The 12,773-nt window shown below is 40.2% G+C and overlaps 1 protein-coding gene across 1 annotated transcript in view; it reads left to right on the top strand.

Moving 5' to 3' along the window:
* Positions 1-12,773, top strand: part of C15H11orf65 (chromosome 15 C11orf65 homolog) — a 115,736-nt gene that overhangs the window by 88,092 nt on the left and 14,871 nt on the right. The window lies entirely within an intron of this gene.

Raw genomic sequence — 12,773 nt, 5'->3', positions numbered from 1 at the left:
TCAATGGACATGAGTCTGAGCAAGCTTGGGGAGTTGGTGGTGGACAGGGAAGCCTGGAGTGCTGCTGTTCATGGGGTTGCAAAGAGACACAGCTGAATGCCTTAACTAAATTGATATGACCATCTAAATACAGAATTTGAAGGAATCTATTAAAAAGCTACTGGAACTAACAGGTGAATTTATCAAGGTTGTAAGATACAGAAACCAATTGTATTGCAGCAAACAATTAGAAATCAAAATTAAAAATTTACAGTGGCATCAGCAAATATGAAATACCTAGGCATAAATTGAAGGAAAAATCTATATGACCTGTACACTGAAAAGTAATAAACACTGTTCATAAAACTTAAAGACTTAAACAAAGAGCTATAAGATATTCATGGATCAGAAGACTCAATATTGTTAAGATCAGTCTCTCCAAATTGATGTATATAGTCAATGTAATCATAATCAAAAATTCCAGCTGGTTGTGTGTATGTGTATTGACAAGTAGACTTGAAAACTTTCATGTAAATGCAAAGGAACTAGAATAATCAAAATAATTTTGGAAAAAAATTGGAGAACTTACATTACCTCATTTTAAGACTTATTATAAAACTACTATAATCAAGATGTGGTGGTACTGGCTTTAAGATAGACATGCAGATCAATGGAACAGAATAGAGAGTTGAGAAATAGACCCAAACACATGTTGTTGAGTTTCAATACATATACCAAGGCAATTTTGTTGGTAAAGGATATTCTTTTCAACAAATTGGATACTCAAATGCAGAGAAATAAATCTTGATCTTTATCTCATATTGTTGTTTAGTCGCTAAATTGTGTCCAACTCTTTGCAACCCCATGGACAGAGGATCCCATATATCCTCTGTCCATGGGATTTCCCAGGCAAGGATGCTGGAGTGGGTTGCCATTTCCTTCTCCAGGGGATCTTCCCTACCAAGGGATCGAACTTGCATCTCCTGCCTGGCAGGTGGATTATTTACTACTGTACCACCTGGAGCCCTTTCGTCATATATAACTTAATTTGAAAAATATCATAGATCTAAATATAAGAATGAACTCTATAGTGCATACAACTCAATATCTAAAGAACAAACAATCCAATCACAAAATGAGAAGATCTATATAGGCATTTCTCCAAAGCCATACAGAGGGCCAGTGAGCACATGAAAATATGCTCAACATTGCTAATTATTAGAGAAATGCAAATCAAAACCACAGTGAGGTATCATTTCACACATATCAGGATGGCAATCATCAAAAAGTCTACAAATAGTCAATACTGGAGAGAGTGTGTTGAAAAGGGAATCCTCCTAATACTGTTAGTGGGAATGTAAATTGGTGCTGCTACTATGGTAAACAGTAAAAAGGTTCCCTAAAAAACTAAAAATAGAGCTACCATATGATCCAGCAATCCCATAATTCCTGGCCATGTATGCAGCAAAGACAGAGATGCTAATTTGAAAGAATACGTGTACCCCAATGATCATAGCACCACTATTTACAATAGCCAAGACATGGAAGCAACCCAAGTCCCCATCAGTAAATAATTGGTTTAAGAAGATGTGGTATACATTTATATGTGTGTGTGTGGGCTCAGTCCCTCAGTTGTGTCCTACACTTTGTGACCCCATGGACAGTAGACTGCCAGGCTCTTCTGTCCATGGAATTTTTCAGGCAAGAATACTGGAGTGGGTTGCCATTTCCTACTCCAGTGGATCTTCCCAACCCAAGGATTAAACCCATGTCTCTTGCGTCTCCTGCACTGACAGATTCTTTACCACTGTGCCACTGATTTGTATGGTATATGTATATATACTATATATATGTGTATACATATATATATATATAAAATGGAATATTAGCCATAAGAAAGAACAAAATAATGCTATTTGCAGCAACATGGATAGACCTGAAGAATACCATACTGAGTGAAGTAAGTCAGATAAAGAAAAGACAAATATTACATGATATCACTTATATGTGGAATCTAATAATAATACAAATGAAACTACATACAAAACAGAATCAGACTCACAGACATAGAAAACAATCTTACAATTACCAAAGGAGAAAATGTGGGGAGGGATAACTTAGGATAATGGGATTAACAGATACAAACTATTCATATAGATACAATCAGTTCAGTTCAGTCACTCAGTCGTATCCAACTCTTTGCGACCCTATGAATCACAGCATGCCAGGCCTCCCTGTCCATCACCAACTCCCGGAGTTCACCCAAACTCATGTGCATCGAGTTCGGTGATGCCATCCAGCCATCTCATCCTCTGTCATCCCCTTCTCCTCCTGTCCCCAATCCCTCCCAGCATCAAGGTCTTTTCCAATGAGTCGACTCTGCATGAGGTGGTCAAAGTGTTGGAGTTTCAGCCCCAGCATCCAATATTATATATTAAATAGATAAGTAACAAGAATTTACTGTATAACATAGGGGAACATATTCAATATCTTATAATAATCTATAATGCAAAATAATCTGAAAAGTATGTATTTTTCTGAAAAAAAAAAAAGCACTTTATGAGACCTTAAAAAAGTGAGTGTTAACACCAAGTAAGTACTTATCCAAAAGTAAGCAAACAAGGAAACTTTAGTGTCTATGGTTCTAGCAAAGATTTCATAAGTAGGACATAGAAGGCATGAATTAGAAAAGAGCGTTAAATTGCATTTCATCAATGTTAAAAGCTTTTGCTCTGCTAAAGACATTTTTGCAAAAATACGAATGCAAGTCACAGACAGGAAGAGAACATTTGCAAAATATGTACATGATAAAAGTCTTGTAACTAGAATATGTAAAAAAAAACTCAAAATTTAGTGATAAGAAGACAACCTAATTTTAAAATGGGCAAATGATCTGAACACTACCAATGAATATGCAGATAGAAAGTAAGTACAAGTGACTAATGACAATCATCATTAGTCATTAGGAAAGTGCAAACCAAAGCTGTAGTGAGAAAACATTATACAACCACTAGAATGGCTAAAATATTCTGTCCTAGCAATTTTTGGCATGGATACAGAACAAATGCAAATTAGTACACCTACTTTGGATAACAGTTTGACAGTTGTTGTTTTTTTTAATTTTACAAGTTAAACACACATCTACCATTTCATCCAACCATTCTACTCAGTTATTTACCCACTAGAAATAAAACATATGTCTACAGAAAGATGGTAATACAAGTTCATAGCAGCTTTATTTGTAATAGCCCCAAACCAGAAACAACCCATCAACCCAAATGTCAATGGATAAACAAATTATGATGTATCTACACAAAGGAATACTACTTGGCAGTACAAGGAATGAACTATTCATACATAAAAACATGGATGAATTTCAAAATGGTGATGCTGAATGAAAGCAATCAGTTGAGAGAGAGTACATAAATGATTTCATTTATATCAAATTATAGAAGGAAATGGCAACCCACTCCAGTGTTCTTGCCTGGAGAATCCCAGGGATGGGGAAGCCTGGTGGGCTTCCGTCTATGGGGTCGCACAGAGTTGGACACGACTGGAGCGACTTAGCAGCAGCAGCAGCATAGAAAATACAAACAAATCTAGAATGGCACAAAGCAGATCAGAAGTTATCTGGAGATGAGGGTTGGGGAAAGGGGGCAGGAAGGATACCAAGTACTTCAAGAACTTTGGGGGTGATGGATATATTCATTTCTTTTATTATAGTGATGGATTCACAAGTACATACTTTTCAAAACTCTTCAAATTGTAGAGCTTAAACACAATTTATTATTTATCACTTATGCTCAATAAGCTGTAAAAAATGTTAAAAGAACATGTTCAGGCAATCAGAAGATGTCCATGGAGTACTCCTTCATCTCCTGTGGTTGCAGGGTGAGCTGGAGGCAATCCAGGTGTGACTGAAAGGGTCACAAACAGTGCTTGCAATGTAATGAAAAAACTAAACAGGTCTTGTGCACTAAGCTAAGGGCATTATTGGAGAAGTGGAACCATGAGACCTCAGTTCAGTTTAGTTCAGTTGCTCAGCCATGTCTGACTCTGTGATCCCATGAATTGCAGCACGCCAGGCCTCCCTGTCCATCACCAACTCCCAGAGTTCAATCAACTCATGTCCATCGAGTCGGTGATGCCATCCAGCCATCTCATCCTCTGTCGTCCCCTTCTCCTCCTGCCCCCAATCCCTCCCAGCATTAGAGTCTTTTCCAAAGAGTCAACTCTTCATGTGAGGTGGCCAAAGTACTGGAGTTTCAGCTTTAGCATCATTCCTTTAAAGAACACCCAGGACTGATCTCCTTTAGAATGGACTGGTTGGATCTCCCTGCAGTCCAAGGGACTCTCAAGAGTCTTCTCCAACACCACAATTCAAAAGCATCAATTCTTTGGCACTCAGCCTTCTTCACAGTCCAACTCTCACATCCATACATGACCACTGGAAAAACCATAGCCTTGACTAGACGGACCTTTGTTGGCAAAGTAATGTCTCTGCTTTTGAATATGCTATCTAGGTTGGTCATAACTTTCCTTCCAAGGAGTAAGCGTCTTTTAATTTCATGGCTGCAATCACCATCTGCAGTGATTTTGGAGCCCAGAAAAATAAAGTCTGACACTGTTTCTACTGTTTCCCTGTCTATTTCCCATGAAGTAATGGGAATAAACTAAGATGCCATGATCTTAGTTTTCTGAATGTTGAGCTTTAAGCCAACTTTTTAACTCTCCTCTTATTTGGGCAGACATAGATAAGGCCTGAGAAGCTTGAGCCTTCAAACTCTCCTGTTGGTGAAGGAAACTCTTCCTCTGTATTTTGAGGGAACAAGCCCTTTTCTGCATAAAGGCCTTTCAATGACTGTACCTGGCTCAGTTGCCTCACACACTTGTGCTGATTCTCCTTAGGATTCCCCCAGAACCATTTCCTCATTGCCTCCAGCCCACAATGAGACTTATATCTCAGGACAGTACAGAGAGGTATAAGGTAGACTACAAGAGGAGCTAACTTATTTATTAACCAAAAGAGTTCTGAGGATTTACCAATCTGTGTTGACAGGAGCTCAGAAGGATGTGTGAAAGTGGATTCTATGGTGTTCAAGAGTTGATTGGGCTGAACTTAATGATATGACCACACTCACTTGAGATTAGCGATTTAATGTGTTGGCTTGAGTATCCAGAAATGGTGTTCAGGAAATTCCCTGGCTGTCCAGTGGTTAGGATTCCACACTTTAACCTTAGGGGGCACAGGTTTGGTCCTTGGTTGGGGAACTACGATCCCACAAACCATGTGGTCCGGCCAAAACAAACACATTAAAAAAAAAATAACCAGAAATAGTGTTTACATTGGCCTAACAAAGCCTGAACTCAGTCAAAGCTCTACAGTTAGAAAATGCCCGAACTTCTCGAGTACTCTGTAGAAAAGGACTTCGAAAAGAGGCTTGGGTAAAGCATATGTTTGTTCCTTTTATATGCAATCTGCTCAACCACCCACTAGCTGCAACCCAGGAGGTCCCAGAGGAAATGCTTTTCATCAAATCATTAGGAAATGAGGGGAGCAGCAGAATTCTTAATGAACTTGTGGTGGCCATTTCTTTATAGAGTGTAGGTGACAGTGGGGAAAGCTCCCCTGGAATTGGTTCCTGTAGTTCACTGGGAATAATGGAAATTTGAAGTGGTGGAAGTGACATAAATTGCAGCTAAGCTTCCTCCAGATGTGGTTTCTTTAATGGAACAAATCAACACTGTCCCTGGCATATGTTAGGCTGCTGTTGACTTAGCAAGTGTGTTCTTTCCCATCCCGATCAGTAAGCAAAGAGAGGAGTTTGCATTTAAATGGAAAGAACAGTGTGTCTTTACATCTTACTCTCAGACCTCTGTCAGCTCTCTTGCTCTTATCCCCAGGAGCATGCTACCTCAGTGCTCAAAGAACATCATGCCTGTCCTTTACACTGGTGACCTTATACTAATTGACCACGGTTAGGAGAAACTAACAACTCCCTAGATTAGGGGTCCCCATCCCCCGGGCCATAGATTGCCAGTGGTCCCCAGCCTGTTAGGAACCGGGTCCCACAGCAGGAGGTGAGTGGAGGGCGAGCTCCTGTCAGAGCAGTGGCGGCATTAAATTCTCAGAGGAGCATGAACCCTCCTGTGAGCTGCACACGCAAGGGATCTAGGTTGCACACTACTTATGAGACTCTAATGCCTGATCATCTGAGGAAGAGCTGAGGTGGTGCCAAAAAGTCTGGGGACCGCTGCCCTGGATGACTTAATAGGACAAATATACACTACAGGGCGGGAGATAAACTTGGCCAAAAGTTAAGGGTCTGCCACGTAGCTGAAGCTCACAGACATTTTGGGATATCCTTTCTAAAGTAAGAGACAAGATGCTATACCTTGCACCATCCACCTTGAAGACAAACACTCTCTAGATTTGGGAGATAAAATATGTCACATTTGGGCATGCGGCTCCAACGCATATACTAGATAACTAATAAGGCTAGCAGGCACCAGTGAGACATGGTGTAAGAAAGAACACAGTAGTGGGTTCATAATGTGGGGCAAACTGCCCTACCCCTTGGGCTTCATAGCCCAGCAGTCCCAACAGTGTTGGAAATATCTCTGACTGTGAAAGACTGTGTGAGGTCTCTAAAGCATCCTAATGGGAGGATCATAGCACAGACTTCTAGGGTTTAGGAGTAAGGTAGTGCCTTTCTCTGTCAAAAACTACTTGAAAAATTGTTCTGGGCTAGCTACTGGGCCCTAGTAGAGACTGGAAGCTTGTCGGTAGGATACCAAATGCTATGTTTAAGAACCGACGTGGATTTTATCTAATCCACTGAACTGTGAAACAGAGTATACAGCATCATTTCAGTATAAAGTAGATCCAGTATATATGAGAATGGGTCTGAAAGGTCCAGAAGCCCAAAGGAAGATACATAAGTAGGTGGCTCAGACTTCTTCAACACCTACTTATGCTACATTGGCTCCTCTTCATCGCCATACTTTTGGCTTCACCGGGAGTCAGTTGTGACGTGTTACCAGAGGGAGAGTATATTTGGTCTAATTCACCATGAATCTGCACAGGATGTTAGGAACATCCAAAAATAGACAGCCACTAGATTACAATCCCTCAGTTAGCCCAGAAAGTGGTCAAAGGATATTCACCCAATGAGCACAACTGAAGGAAGCTACTCTTCATATATGAGTAGGGGGTAGAATCTTATTGACTATGAGCAGTAACTAAAAGTTTCTCAGTTGATTGGGGCCTTGAAAATAATTAAGTTGGAAAACAGTGATTAGGTCTAATTAGGTCTGCAGAGACAGATGCTAAGAATGGGCACTGAATATATTCATGTCCTTGTGACTGCCCTCCAAAGGGCCTAGATGAGGCATGGGTTTGGGTGGACTCCAGGAGCTGGTGATGGACAGTGAGGCCTGGTGTGCTGCGGTTCATGGAGTCACAAAGAGTCGGACACGACTGAGCGACTGAACTGAACTACAAACAAAACTAGTGGAGGTGATGGAATTCCAGCTGAGCTATTTCAAATCCTAAAACATGATGCTGTTAAAGTGCTACACTCAATATGCCAGCAAATTTGGAAAACTCAACAATGGCCTCAGGACTGAAAAAGTTCAGTTTTCATTCCATTCCAAAAGAAAGGCAATGCCAAAGAATGTTCAAAGTACCATATAATTGTGCTCATTTCACATGCTAGCAAGCTAGTGCTCAAAATCCTTCAAGCTAGGCTTTAGAAGTACATGAACCAAGAACTTCCAGGTGTACTAGCTAGATTTACAGAAGGCAGAGAAATGAGAGAAAATTGCCAACATCTATTGGATTATAGAAAAAACAAAGGAATTCCAGAAGAACATCTGCTTCATTGACTACACTAAAGCCTTTTACTGTATGGATCACAACAAAGTGGAAAATTCTTAAAAGAGCTAGGAATACCAGACCACCTTACCTGTCTCCTGAGAAACCTGTATGCAAAACAAGAAACAGCAGTTAGAACCTGACATGGAACAATGTACCGATTAAAAATGGAAAAAGCAGTATGTACGTCAAAGCTGTATATTGTTACTCTGCTTATTTAACTTCTGTGCAGAGTACATGATGCGAAATGCCAGGCTGGATGAATCACAAGTTGTATCAAGATTGCCAGGAGAAATATCAGCAATCTCAGATATGCAGATGATATCACTCTAATGGCAGAAAGCAAAGAGGGACTAAACAGCCTCTTGATGAGAGTGAAAGAGAATGAAAAAGGTGGCTTAAAACTCAACATTCAAAAACTAAGATCACAGCATCTGGTTCCATCACTTCATGGTAAATAAATGGGAAAAAGTGGAAACAGTGGCAGATTTTATTTTCTTGTGCTCCAAAATCATGGCAGATGGTGACTGCAGCCATGAAATTTAAAAATGCTTGCTCTTTGGAAGAAAAGCTATGACCAACCTAGACAGCATATTAAAAAGAAGAGACATTACTTTGCCAACAAAGTCAGTATAGCCAAAACTATGGTTTTTCCAGTAGTCATATATGAATGTGACAGTTGGACCTTAAAGAAGGCTGAGCACTAAAGAATTGATGCTTTTGAATTGTGGTGCTGGAGAAGACTCTTGAGAGTCCTTTGGACTACAAGGAGATCAAGCCAGTCGATCCTAAAGGAAATCAATCCTGAATATTCATTGGAAGAACTGATGCTGAAGCTCCAATGCCTTGGCCAGCTAATGCAAAGAGCCAGCTCGTTGGAAAAGACATTGTTGCTGGGAAAGATTGAGGACAAGAGGAGAAGGGGGCAGAAGAGGATGAGATGGTTGGATGGCATCATTTGCTCAATGGACATGAGTCTAATCAAATTCTGGGAGATAGTGAAGGACAGGGAAATCTGGCATACTGCTGTTCGTGGGGTTGCAAAGAGTCAGACATAACTTAGCGACTGAACAACAGAAACAACTCAATGACTGCTCAAATTGTTCAGGCTACAGGGATGGAAGCTATACTTAGACTCATCAGATCAGATCATATCAGATCAGTCGCTCAGTCGTGTCCGACTCTTTGCGACCCCATGAATTGCAGCACGCCAGGCCTCCCTGTCCATCACCAACTCCCGGAGTTCACTCAGACTCACGTCCATCGAGTCAGTGATGCCATCCAGCCATCTCATCCTCTGTCGTCCCCTTCTCCTCCTGCCCCCAATCCCTCCCAGCATCAGAGTCTTTTCCAATGAGTCAACTCTTCGCATGAGGTGGCCAAAGTACTGGAGTTTCAGCTTTAGCATCATTCCTTCCAAAGAAATCCCAGGGCTGATCTCCTTCAGAATGGACTGGTTGGATCTCCTTGCAGTCCAAGGGACTCTCAAGAGTCTTCTCCAACACCACAGTTCAAAGCATCAATTCTTCAGCGCTCAACCTTCTTCACAGTCCAACTCTCACATCCATACCTGACCACAGGAAGAACCATAGCCTTGACTAGATGAACCTTTGTTGGCAAAGTAATGTCTCTCCTTTTGAATATGCTATCTAGGTTGATCATAACTTTCCTTCCAAGGAGTAATCTTTTCTTCACTAAGGCCATTCTGGCTATATAGTCACAGCTGACTGTATAGCAAAAGTTATAGCTTTGCCCTCCATAATGGGATATGCTGGCTACTCAGTGGTGGGCTAATTATACTGGGCCCTTCCCATAATACAGGAGGAACCCTTCTGTCTTCAGAATGATAAACATTCATGTATAACATTCATGTATATATAAACATAACATGTATTATATTTTATTTCTCTGCCCCATCACTCTGTCAGCAATACCGTTTATTACGTTATGCCTATCCATCATCATTTTATTCCATACAACACTTTCTACAACCAGGCGACCCATGTACAGCAAAGGAACTGTGGTCGTGGGCTCAGAACAGCAAAGTACACTCATCATTACCTAGAAACAGCTGACTTTGACAGAATGGCAGTAAGACTTGCTGACAGTCAGCTATAGCACCAGCTAGGAGCCATCTCGTAATAAGCTAATACAGATGAATAATAATTTCCTATTTTATTTATTCTTTTTTTTTGTTTATTTATTCTCAAAACAGTCCTCATCCATAACTGAGCTCTGTATTTCTAATTATATGGTCGTTTCCATCTCAAATTCAATGAGTCCAAAGCTCAGTTTCTTATGTTTCCCATCATAAAAGGGGATTCTTTTCAGTATTCCCCCCGGCCTCAGTTTATGACACTATCATTTACTTAGTCATCCAAGCCAGAAATGCGGATGTTGCCCTACATTTCTTACCTTTCATAAACTCCTGTAGGTAACCCATTGTTAGGTCTTATTAATTGTGCTTCCAAAGTATCTCCCGAATCTGGCACTTCTCCATTGCCAATTGCAGCATTTCATCATCCTCAACTCTACTCTACCGGGCAAGTCCTTCTAGTTGGTCCCTTTGTCGATAATAGCTCCTCTGTTTATTTGTTGTTTAGTTACTCCAGTCGTGTCCAACTCTTTGCGACCCCATGGACTGTAGCCCGCTGGGCTCCTCTCTATATAAATCTTGAGGTGATATTTCTGATTAAATCAGTTCCTTACCTGAAACCTATTTGGGGCTTCGCATCACTTACATCCCAAGTGATATTCCTTATCCCTGCTGCTGCTGCTTCAGTCGTGTCCAACTCTGTGACCTCAGAGACGGAAACCTACCAGGCTCCCCCGTCCCTGGGGTTCTCCAGGCAAGAACACTGGAGTGGGTTGCCATTTCCTTCTCCAATGCATGAAAGGGAAAAGTGAAAGTGGAGTCACTCAGTCGTGTCAGACTCTTAGCGACCCCATGGACTGCAGCCTACCAGGCTCCTCCGTCCATGGGATTTTCCAGACAAGAGTACTGGAGTGGGGTGCCATGGCCTTCTCCAAATCCCTAGGTTGCTCTTTTCTGGCTCAGCAACCTGGCAACAAGATCTTCATATTTTGATATTTGGCTCAAATATCTCCTTCTGAAGTTCCACCTGACTTACCTAGACATAGTTCAGCACTTCCTCTTGAAGTGCCCCACAGATCTTTTATATACTCAGTTGTAATGATTTTGTGATTATCTATTTGTCTGCCATCTCCACTAGATTTTTAGCCCCTAAAGAAGAGAAATTCTGTTCTATTAACTTAGTTACTGGACCTCAGATCCACTAGATGCTTAATGAATATATGTTGCTTGCTTGCTGAGTGAATGAATGCATTAATCCTTATATCTGAGTGTTGTTTCCTTTTTTTAGGGTTGCAAGGGATGATTGAGAAATTTTGCTTTGTGTGCTTTGGTCACTTATGGTATTTAAATACTTATATTTGACTGTTGCTGATAATCAATAGTTGACAAAATCTTAATTTTTTTTTTAAACCTCTGTCTTACTAAAAGAACTTTGATCTTCACATCAGGTCCTTTCCTGTGTACCTACAGATTTTAGGTCTCCTCAACCTCATTTCCAGTTTCAACCTTGGTTGTTACTAGGTCTTTGCATTTAAATTTCTCTCCCTGTCATGATATTTGCTGCTGCTGCTAAGTCACTTCAGTCGTGTCCAACTCTGTGTGACCCCATAGACAGCAGCCCACCAGGCTCCCCCGTCCCTGGGACTCTCCAGGAAAGATCACTGGAGTGGGTTGCCATTTCCTTCTCCAATACATGAAAGTGAAAAGTGAAAGTGAAGTCGCTCAGTCGTGTCTGACTCCTATCGACCCCATGGACCACAGCCTATCAGGCTCCTCCATCCATGGGATTCTCCAGGCAAGAGCACTGGAGTGGGGTGCCATCGCCTTCTCCCATCATGATATTTAGACAAAGTTTAATTAAAAAATTTAAACATGAAATTTTTTAGTTTAGAAAGGATGACATTTTAAGGGAATATATTGCAATACCACTTATAAAGTCAAATTTTATATTTTTTGTTTTCTTTTAAAACACCACCCTATAAAACAAGTTATGATTATTATAAAGCAGTCTTTATTTCTGATCACTATTATATTTGCAATTCTGTTTGTACTGGCTAGCTTGTTTTTATGATTGTTAGAGCCCACCTAATAGTGACTAATATTTAAAGAGTTCAAAACAGAATTTTATTATTGGAAAAATTTCTTAACTCTCTGTAAAACAAAGTATGAGAGCAAAAATAGATATCTGAATTGTCTATTATATTTTAAAAAAGGAATATTATCCAAGTTTCCAGATCTGATCTTAAGCGTTTGTATATGTGGAAAGGTAAAACATGGAGTAATTGATAAAAAATACATTCACCCCCAGTCTTCCAGCATTTTTTAATTTCTAAATGTATTTTTCTTATGACATGAGAATTAGTTAATAAATCTGGGCCAGTGGATACCATCATTCATTCATTCATTTAAAATACGTGCCTATTTGTTCAGGGAATAGAGGATAGAGTAGAAGATTGCAAGTTTTATGAAGGAATTTCACCTCTGTACATGATGCTTTGCAAACAGTTGGCACTCAATATTAAATGAATATTAAATGAATAACTGAACAAAGACCTATAGAAAAATTGTGAAATCATAGCTTATTATAACTTGTACTCTTACTAAACAATATAAATCAAGAGGTATGTTCCTGCTTCTATAAAATACATTAGTTCTTAAAAAATAAAATAAAATACATTAGTTCTTGTGGATTATTGGGGCTTCCCTGGTGGTTCAGAATGTAAATCATCTACCTGCAGTGTAGGAGACCCGGGTTTGATTCCTGGGTTGGGAAGATCCCCTGGAGAAGGAAATGGCAACCCATTCCAGGACTCTTGCCTGGAA

Source organism: Bos indicus, chromosome 15 (genome assembly GCF_029378745.1).
Source record: "Bos indicus isolate NIAB-ARS_2022 breed Sahiwal x Tharparkar chromosome 15, NIAB-ARS_B.indTharparkar_mat_pri_1.0, whole genome shotgun sequence".
Lineage (NCBI taxonomy): Eukaryota > Metazoa > Chordata > Mammalia > Artiodactyla > Bovidae > Bos > Bos indicus.
Note: the sequence above shows the minus strand (reverse complement) of the source record. Positions and strands in the feature narration are given on the sequence as shown.